The 10,480-nt window shown below is 41.0% G+C and overlaps 1 pseudogene across 1 annotated transcript; it reads left to right on the plus strand.

The window, feature by feature from the left end:
- Positions 1-473: 473 nt before the first annotated feature.
- Positions 474-3,104, plus strand: LOC149813572 (transcription factor MYC1 pseudogene; annotated as a pseudogene). The gene has a single exon (XR_016428209.1). The product of XR_016428209.1 is annotated as a transcription factor MYC1 pseudogene (transcript).
- The last annotated feature ends 7,376 nt before the right edge of the window (positions 3,105-10,480 follow it).

The raw sequence follows: 10,480 nt of genomic DNA on the forward strand, positions 1-10,480 counted from the left end.
GCAAACAGTTCGGCTAAATACATAAGAAATAGGATTAAAATGCGATCTGAAACAGCCAAAGGCTGCAACACCTTCATCTTGGATCCTAACCATTTGCATTCCTATTGGTAAATAGGGGTCGAATATCAAGGTTGAATGGTCACTAAACCCGTCCAATCGGGCTCAAGTGGTATTCGGCATGGTTTCAAAGTTTGTGAATAGGCGGAGGTTTCTCTCTACCCTTTTGGCAACCTCTTCTCTAAGGCGGACCAAGAATGTTTTTTTTTTTTTAGGCTGCTTAAACTTATACTATTGACCGTAAGGATCGAATTCCATATCTCCGGACTGCGGTTTTCTCAGTTGGTATGGGAAAGCAAAAAAACAAAGATATGGATCGAATTCCACGGAGGTCATTGTTCAGCTGAACCGTTTGGAATTAAATTCCTGGGAATTACACCGTGATTACAGGAAGCGCGATTTCTCCTCTCATTTTTTATTTTTTATTTTTGATTTTTGATGGCGAGCAACCCTCGCCAAAGGCAATTTCTCCTTTCATGAATTCCGTAAACACGAGCACCTGGGCGGGCCCCACCGGAAGTGAAAACAAAAAGCCCGCCCTCTACGAAGACGAAATCCAAATTCCGCGAAAGGGGAGGAAAAAACAAAAAAACGGGCACCTTTATCATCATGCCACACCCCCATCCCTCCCTTCCCGGTCACCAAAACCACACTTCGAAGCCGTAAAACCGATTCCCGGTTTTCCGTCAGAACGACGCCTCACGCCGCTGCTCCTGTCTTTAGGGACTCGCCGGAGGGGGGGGGGGAGCGGCACTAAAACCCTTGAAAACGCTAGCTTTAGTGGTGGAGGAGGAGGCGAGGGACTAGTTGTTTATGGAATGACGGACTACTCTGTTCCGTCGTCGTTGTCGTCCATGGGGATGCAGACGGTGCCGGCGGCGTGGACGCCGTCGACAAACCTGTGGCTGGACGACTACACCACGATGCTGGAGGCATTCATGGCGTCCGACTTCCCGCCGTCCTCGCCGACCCAGACGCCGTCTTCGGACCCGCCTACCGCGTCCTCCTCGTCGACGGCGGCGGAAGGCTCGGTGCCGGGAACCGTCCGGGATCCGTTGACCCAGGTGACGCTGCAGCACCGCCTGCAGTCGGTCGTCGACTCGTCGCCCGACAGGTGGACGTACGCGATCTTCTGGCAACCGTCAGTGGGACAGTCGGGGAAGTCGCTGCTGGTGTGGGGTGATGGGTACTACCGCGGGGACGAGCCCAAGCGGCCCCCGCGGAACCGCTCCCCGGCGGAGCAGGCACACCGGAAGAAGTTCCTGCGCGACCTCAACTCTCTTATCTCCGGCGCCCGCCCGCTGGCCAACGACTCCGGCGTCGTCGACGAGGAGGTCACCGACTCCGAGTGGTTCTACCTCATCTCCATGACACAGTCGTTCGACAATGTGAACAGCTACGGCCTCGCCGGGTACACTCTGTGCTCCCACGAGCCGGTCTGGCTCTCCGGCACCGGTTCCCTCGCGGCGTCGTCCATCGACCGCGTCCGGCAGGCGCACACCCTCGGCTTCCAGACCATCATCTGCGTCCCCGCCGAGAACGGCGTGGTGGAGATGGGGTCGACCGAGCTCGTATCGGCGAATGCGGAGTTCGTCCAGAAGGTGAGATCGACGTTCGCCTCCGGCGTGTTCGATCCGGCGATCTGTCTAGGCGACCAGCCTTCGACGGCCGTCTCCGAGACCAAAGAGGGCGGCGATGCCCAGAAGCCATTTCATGCGAAGAACCGTAGCGCTGGCTCGATCGACAACTCCGAGGGCGAGCTCCAGAGGGCGTTGAACTTGACGGAGTTCGGGTTCCTGGGGGACTCTTCCACCAACGGCACGAAATTCAGGCTTCTCGACCAACCGAGCAAGGCCGTATGTAAGACTGAGAGCGTCGAGATACTGAGCTTCGACCCGAGGAGCGGCCGCTGCGGGCGGGACCTTAACTTTGCTGGCTCGCCGGATGCAAAGGTGGCAGACGAGAGGAGGAAGAAGTCGATCAATGGCAATGTGGAAGATGGGATGTTGTCCTTCTCGTCGGCGATCGTTCCCCAGTCCGTGGTGAAGTCAAGGGGGGATTCCGACCTCGAGGCCTCGGCAAGGGAGGCGGAGAGCAGCCGAGTGGACAACGATAACCGGCCGAGGAAGCGGGGCCGGAAGCCGGCCAACGGACGGGAGGAGCCGTTGAACCATGTGGAGGCCGAGCGACAGAGGCGGGAGAAGCTGAACCAGAGATTCTACGCTCTCCGGGCCGTCGTCCCCAATGTGTCGAAGATGGACAAGGCTTCCTTGCTTGGGGACGCCATCGCCTACATCAACGAGCTCCGCGGCAAGTTGCAGGGGCTCGAGTCCGACCGGAAGAAGTTGCACGCCAAGGTCGAGGCGTTGAAGAAGGAATTGGCCGCCCGAGAGTCCCGGCTCTCCAACTGCAGCCGAGCCGGCCGGAAGCAGCTACATGGCTCCGACGACGACGACGACCCTGATCTTACCATACTGAACCCCATCAGGTGCCCCGGAGTGGAGATTGAGATCAAGATGCTTGGGTGGGAGGCCATGATTCGGGTGCAATGTGACCGCAAGAACCACCCTGCTGCCCGGTTGATGTCCGCTATGAAGGAGCTCAATCTGGAGGTGCTTCAAGCGAGCGTATCGATTGTGAATGACTTGATGATCCAGCAGGCGACGGTGAAGATGTCGGACCAGGTCTACACGCAGCAGCAGCTCAATGACGCCTTCCATGCAAAGATGACAGAGTGATCTGATGGTTTGCTCGAGTTTTTCTTGATGGGGACTGCCATCCTTTAGATTTATCCATTCCCATGAAGGACTAGTGTATGTACCATTGTCAACCTTTCTCAGTGTTTTAGTTGTTTGCTGTGAAGAATGCCAGAAGGTTTTGAGCCCGGCATCATTGTAAGATACATGTTCTGGTTTGGGTTAGCAGCTGCAGAGCATCTAGGTTGAGAAATTATAGTGCATCTTTTTCTGATTTAGCGATTACGTTCTTTTGATGGTTAATCGAACAGATGAATGATGTGCCACGACCCGACTGGTACGTGCTTATGCTATTACATTTTGCTGTTTTTTCGATGTTTTGTTCTTCTCATTTCTGTCGCTCTTTGATCGAATGATGTTGATCTTGTTGGATTTTAGTAATGGGTTAGAAGATAGGTGAACGAAATCGATTCCAATGGTTGTGTTTGCCATAACAACCGGATCATTTTATCAGAATAACTTGATAACACACTAACATGCATTCGCTTTACTTTCAAAATTTACCAAGTTAATAAGTTTTTTTTGGGGATTTGGACGCAAAATAACAAAACATTGAAATAATAAAAAAAATATGCTTAGTTGGAGAATTGAAACTTTTTATATATTAGAATTCTTATATATTAGCAACTAATTAAAATTCCTCAACTTTGAGAATTGAAATTTCAATACTAAATAACTAAAATTTCTCGTATTGAAGTTCCTTCTTTATCCCTGGGACAAGACTATGCCTAGTTTGCTTCATTTCTTAGAAAAATGTTTTTTAGTTGGGTATGCTGATGATTAATTGTGCTTGTATTTCATTGCACCATTAGTATCTGTCATAATCCTTATTTGTGCTGATTTGTCAATATGAAAACCTAAGACTGTTATCGGTGGTCTTTGTTTTTTGTCCTTTCTTTCTTTTTTTCTTTGAACTTATCATATAGGCATCCAATTTTGAATTGTTGGTGTTCCTATTTTAGGTTAGAACTTCAGGTTATTAAGATGGTTGGTCACTTGGTTGGATGTAAATGTAGTTCTTATGGTCTATGTTCATTGTTGCTTTGGCTTTATATTTGTTTTCCATTAATATGACTATAGGACAGTGTGAGACATGCTCTATGCTATTTTTTTACCAAACAACTCGTGTAGATTGTACTAGTAAATTCAAAAGTCTTAAATACCTGCTCCAACTTGTCTTGCCATGGTCCCTTTACTTGTGGGCAGGCAGAATCTTGCTGCAGAAAGGATTGGTTCACAGTGGGTACAAGCACACATGTGGAGCAGTCTGACACCCTCGGACGTTTCCTTTAAAAAAATTATATATCCATCTAGAAGATTATTGTGGGTTTTTTTCTTTATTACTTGGTAAAGGTGGACCTAATATCTTGGTATAGAATGAGGATGAGACACCGATCAAATTGCGTTTGTTGATATGGTTGAACTTCAGATTCTCTAAAACAATTTTTGTGGTTTCAGTGAAATAGAAGAAAAGTTCACCATTGTCATATGCTTGTCCAGTGCCGATTGATTTTAATTTTACAATGGCTTCCTGATTTTTTTGTGACCCTTAGTGTACTTATTATTTGAATCTAAATTACGCTTTATTGCCTTAAAAAAAACAATTAACTAAATAAACAAGAGAGTGTTGCCCCTGCAGAGGGCTTAAACAAATAAATAATTGGTTTTATGACAGACCCAAATGAATTGAATAAAATAAAAGCTTATTCTAAAAATTAAAGAAAGTGTCTTCAGTACTTCGAGTCTTTAGTATGTCCCTTATTTGCTCCTTTTGGTCCCTTCTGTATGGTTTGATAAATCAGAGGGCTTCTTGAGGGTCTGAAGGGTCTTTTGAGGAGATCTTTTAAGGACCTCAAAGGGTTCTTTGAGGGTACAAAAAGTGCTTCATTGTACATCTGCATGTTTTTCTGTAAAAACACATACACAAAACACAAAACAAAAAAAGAAATCTACGAAAAAATCAAATGTAAATATGAGAAAAAATCATAAAATATGAATATGACTAACATAAAAAAAACTAACTACATGTCACTATGAACTAACTAATAACAAAATAAAATGCTAAAAGACAAAATAACAAAACAACCAAACTAATCAATCAAAAACTAACTTCTAACAACTATGGATTAACTAATTTAAGAAACTAACTAATAAAAATTGAACTAAATTAACATGAACTAAATGTTGTATGATTTTTTCAGAATTAATAAATAAAAAGAAAATATGAAATCAACCTAAGCTATTCTAAAAATCAAATGCAATAAGAAAAGTGAAAATCGGCTATCCTAATTTAACTAAATATGCATGATAACTAAGAATTACTTAACTCTAAAACAATTAATGTGAACTCAATATGATTTAAACTAACTAAAGTAATCAAAACTATGCTAAGCTACAGCCAACATGATGCATAAAATAAAAACAAAAAACAATATTAACTATTAGGCAAAACCGAGAATTGCAAAAAGATGGAATTTGGCTAAACTACTTCAACAAACTAATTAGATTAATTAACGTAAATCTATCTATTCTATATTAACATTAACTAAAGAAATAATCTTAATCTAATGACTAGGAAAATGAGATTTAACATGAATTGAAACTAAAAAACCACAACTAACCAAATCGGTTAAATTACAACACAGTAATTAAAAATAGTAATTGAATGAAAACCACTATTTCTAATCTAATTAATGAAAAAAAAAATTGAAATTAAAAGAAAACTAACTATTTAACTGATAAAAGAAAGCAAACAAACTTTAATCTAAGCTATTAAAAAAATGATAACTGAATCAAGAAAAGCATATCTACTAAAAAAGAAAACTTTATTGAATGGATCTAAACAAAAGCCGAATACATAGAAAGCGTAAATCAGGCTATACTAAACTAGATCTAACCTAAAATTAATCAAGAACTAATCAAGAATCAAGAAAGATATAAAAAAACTATTAAACTAACTATCTACCTAAATCAAGATTATTCGATGCTTAAATCAAGAAAACGGCTAACTATATCAAAACGAAAGATATTTTTTCTTTTATTTTTTCAAATGCAAGAAAACTAAACTAACTAGATTAAATCATATGAATATGCAGATGATGCAATGATCAAATAAAACTATGTGATGCTATGCTTTACGCTATGCAAAACCTAAAACTATGGTGAAACGGAAGAGAGAGAAGCAGACCTGAAGATGAATACATGCCTCTCCGATGAAAAGAAAAGGTTGTCGACGATGGATTGGATGAGAGAAGCAAGAAAAAGAAAAGAAAGGGAGAAATCGGCAAAAGAGAGAAAACAAGGGAGGAAGAGAAGAGAGAGAGGGAGCAAAGTGAGCATTTTTTTTAGAATAGGGAAAATGAATTTTGTTGTTGGAAAAGCTGTATTTATAACTCCTATTTAAGTTAAAACATTAATTTTTAAAAAGAGTCTGATGATTTTTCAATAATTTCTAAAAAGCGGCTCTTATTATAAACGTGTTTCTCTAAAAATCAAAACTTCCTAAACTAATTAAAATTAACTAATTGCAACCTAATCTAACAAAACTATAATTAAGAAAATTTTAAAACTAATAAAATTAGTAAAAACGCAGGGCAAGCTTTGAAATACATTATTTTTTTATAATTTTAATTCTAATGCGGTTTCTCAAAACTAACGATAAAATAGGTTTTTAAAATAATTTTCCACTGGATCATGCATAAATAAAGATGAATAAATTAAATGTAAAATGTATGTATGATCATGGATCTCGCGCGTTGAGGAGTTAACCTTATGAATTGTATGTCATTTAATATCAGAATGTAGGAACCTTCACGCATTATTTTCATGCATATCTCGTGCATTGAAGAGATAAACTTATCAATTTGATGACATTCATACATTTAGAATGTGCAAACTTGAAACCAATTTTGCAAATATGAGACCATTGCACATTATTTTCATGCAGATCTTGCGTGTTGAGGAGTTAACCTTATCAATTTGATGACATTCCTATGTGTGAACTTGAAACCATATTTGGGGATGTCTATTTGATGACACTACAATCATTTTTTTGAAATCACCAAATTCATATGAATTATCTAAAAATGTCTGTGTTCTTAGATGCGCAACAGGACACCGTGATCCGATTCACTGCCAGACGTGGATTGTTGGCAGTGTGAGTGACTCACGGAGTTCACAGTCTCATTAAGGCGATTGAGTCAAGCTCCTGTAGGGTCTCTCTGTTGGTTAGGGCAAGCTTTGGAATGTTAGGAGGTCGCAGGAATCATGAATTCAATTCAGGGGAATCTTACCTAAAAAAAGCATGGAGCAGGATGGGGCCAATTACAATTGGATCCCTCGTCAAAGTAAGCAAGTTGGCTTTGGGTCTTTGGTTTTTTGTCTGTCACACGGACACGCCGTGTCTAGGGGCAACGGCACATCATGTGACACATTATAAGACGTACAGGAATTATTTCACGCCAAAAAAGTTTTCATAACAAATATGCTTTTATATATTAAGATATCAAAAATATTTAATCAATTAAATAATTAAAAATTGTGTCGTGTTCTATTTTTCAAAAAAATTGTGAATATTTGCCTCTCTTACTCCTACCATGTCTCTCACTGGTGTCTCTGTCTTTGACCGATGCACGTGTAGCGAGTTTTCATGATCTTCGATGAGAGAACAACGTACTGACAATAGGGTGTCAATGGGTCCGGTTTGACCCGGACCCGGACCCGACCCATACCAAGGGACAGGGTTTGGTGATAAATAAGAAGGTCCGATTAATATATGGAGTCGGGTATGGTTTGTCAAATTTCATACCTGACCTGAGCCTGAACCAAGTTTCAATTAAGATCCGCAAATTTTCAATGTAAAAAAGATAAAAAATATTATTTTTCCGTGTATGGTCTGATTCTGTTTCTGATACATGTAATTCTTATATGATTCCGGTATGGTTTGTCTTACAGTTGGTCCGATTGAACCCAGGTCCAAACTCGATATCAATATCTCAAATCAGGTCTGGGTCTGGTTTCACTTGTTTCTAAACCAAACCCGACAGGTTGACACCCCTACCTGCCAATAGTTGGTAAGATGTGATATGTTTCCCTCGTTTCTATATGGCTATTGCCACCTTATGCATGCACCTGCGTAAGTCTTTTTTTGTCATTGCCTAATTATTCCAAATCTTGCCAACTGTTTGTAGGATGATTGTGTTCGTGATTCACTAGAATAAGCTTGTGGTTGTGGTTTTGTATATGGAAAATAATTTTACTGTCCTTGCAAAATGGTGCGCTTCTTGAAATACCTAAATAAAAATTTTATAAAAAATTCCTCGCAGATCTAAAATCGTTGATTCTTGACTTTTAAGACAATTTTACCCCTCACACATGCGAGGGCAAAATTTTAGGGTGTCAAGGTTTGGTTTGGATCTAAGTAGAACCAGACCTGGTCCCAATTTTCTGGTATGGTATCGGGTTTGGACCTAGGTCTAATTGGATGTACCATAAAAAAATCAAACTTGGACCCGATAAGAACTACATGAACCAGACCCAGGTCATACCTAGTAAAATACTATTTTTTATCAGTTTTATATTGAAAATTTGTGGGTCTTAATTGGAACTCGGGTCGGGGCCGAGTCTAGGAATTCAGGTAAACCTGACCCGTTGACAGCCACTCAAGAGGGTCCAATGATGGACAGAAACCCATTGCAAAGCATGTTAATGGGTGGCATTTGATGGGAGATGGCTCCAAACACTAATTTATCATTTATTCATGATACATGCTTAGAAAAATATAAATCATTCAAACAAAATCTATTCATTGATATTCTTTTGGCTATATGAACAGGAACACGATATTCTTTGGGTTATATGGCACATAATCTATTACTAAAATCATAATTGTTACATGCATACACAGTTCTTGGTTCTACATGTTGGCAACTTATCACTTGCCAGGCATGAACAGTTAGTGCACGTCACCTTGTGTTGGAATCCCAATGTTACTATAGTTGTATAACTGGTAGGGTATGCCTAACTAACCCCAGCTTTTGTGTATTAAGGGATGCGACTAATATTATTGGCAAGAAAATGCCTAAAGCACTTGAAAATCATCTAAAGGAACAGCCCATTAGGCATTTTATACTTGATATAGAGATGCGCGGGGGTTTCAACCTCACAATTCTCAAGTAAGATGCACAATTCCCAAGTAAGATGTAGGATGGGGATTGAATACAACTAATTAATTACAATATGTCAAAGCATCATCATGGTCATGGGGGTGGTAAACGAGCGGACCAAACAAAAGTTTTAAAATTGGTGTTATATTGATTTTAGGGCTAATAGCCATACCCAAGGCTCAAGACTATCACTATCTTGGGGTGTCAATGGGTCGGGTAAACCCAACCCTTACCAAACCCTAAAGGGTTCGGGTATGGTGATAAATAAGAAGACCTTATTAAGACATGGGTTCGGATTGGAAGGTTCGATTAATACATGGATCCGGGTATAGTTTGTGAAGTTTTATGAAAGATTCAATCTCGACCACCCAGTGTCGCCAAACTAGGTTTTGGTAAACCTGGTTTGTAGGCAAAACTGGGTTTTCAACCAATTTTGCAAAACTGCATTTTTTAACGTTTTAGTATGGCTGGACATTTTTCGGCCTGGTCAGTGCTGGAAAATGGCCGGCCATGTTTTTTTTCATCTTTAAGCAAGGCTGGCCATTTCCAGCCAGCCACCGGCCGGAAATTCCCTCGCCGGTGTCACCCATTACGCTAATTAAAAAATACAAAAAAACAGCCAACCTTTGATCTATTTGCATCTAACAGCCTATATCGTTTCAATTATTATATATAGCGACATTGGTTAAGAAAATAATTCTCAAATGGCTGCTCCATTGACAGTGGACAATGGAACCATAAAATAGACTAAAACTACATTTTTACCCTTAATTACTGAATTAATTTTACCTTTAGGGTTTATGGAAACCTCTCTATTGTGTAAAGGGAAGTGACTTTTTTCATTGTTCTGCGCTTGTCACCGACCGATCTTTCAAAATGAGACAGTTGCAATGCGGAGCTCTACTGAGTGAAAAATGCATCAAGTGTAGGAATGCACGGTGTGCATTGGCTTGATCGGTGATGTACGATAGTAGCATGGCACGCGATAGGCAACGGTATCATCGCCAGTGCATCATTGTATGGCGGCACAGACGTGAAACATTGTTTGGTTAAGCAGTGCCAACAGATCAGAGGATGTTGCCTTTGGAGATTTGGTTAAGGACCTCTCAGCTTACAGGATGGGTCTCACGTGTAGTAGTTGGACGCACAGGGGTGCGTATGGGTTAGGGTTAATTCTTCCATGAATCACCTTAGGTGATTCCAACTAAGTATGGTGACTCGGGGCAATGAAAAAGAATACATAGGCGCCGGCGAATGAGTCTAGGTGGTGCTCTTCGCTATGGTGTTCAATCATCAACTGGTCTTCAGACTAGGGACCGCAAGGTCTTGTTCATTTAGTGACGAGGTTTTATTGTAGCGTGCACATAGAGTTGCAATATTCTCTATAGCACGCACGGCTAAGGCAAAGTTTGTGCTCATTTTCGGAAGTGATAGCTAGTATGGGATGGCTATATACTAAATAGCATGGACTAGATTGAATTAGCATTTGAAAATATGCTTAAT

Source organism: Nuphar pumila, chromosome 16, assembly GCF_984573655.1.
Source record: "Nuphar pumila chromosome 16, dmNupPumi1.hap1.1, whole genome shotgun sequence".
NCBI classification, from domain to species: domain Eukaryota; kingdom Viridiplantae; phylum Streptophyta; class Magnoliopsida; order Nymphaeales; family Nymphaeaceae; genus Nuphar; species Nuphar pumila.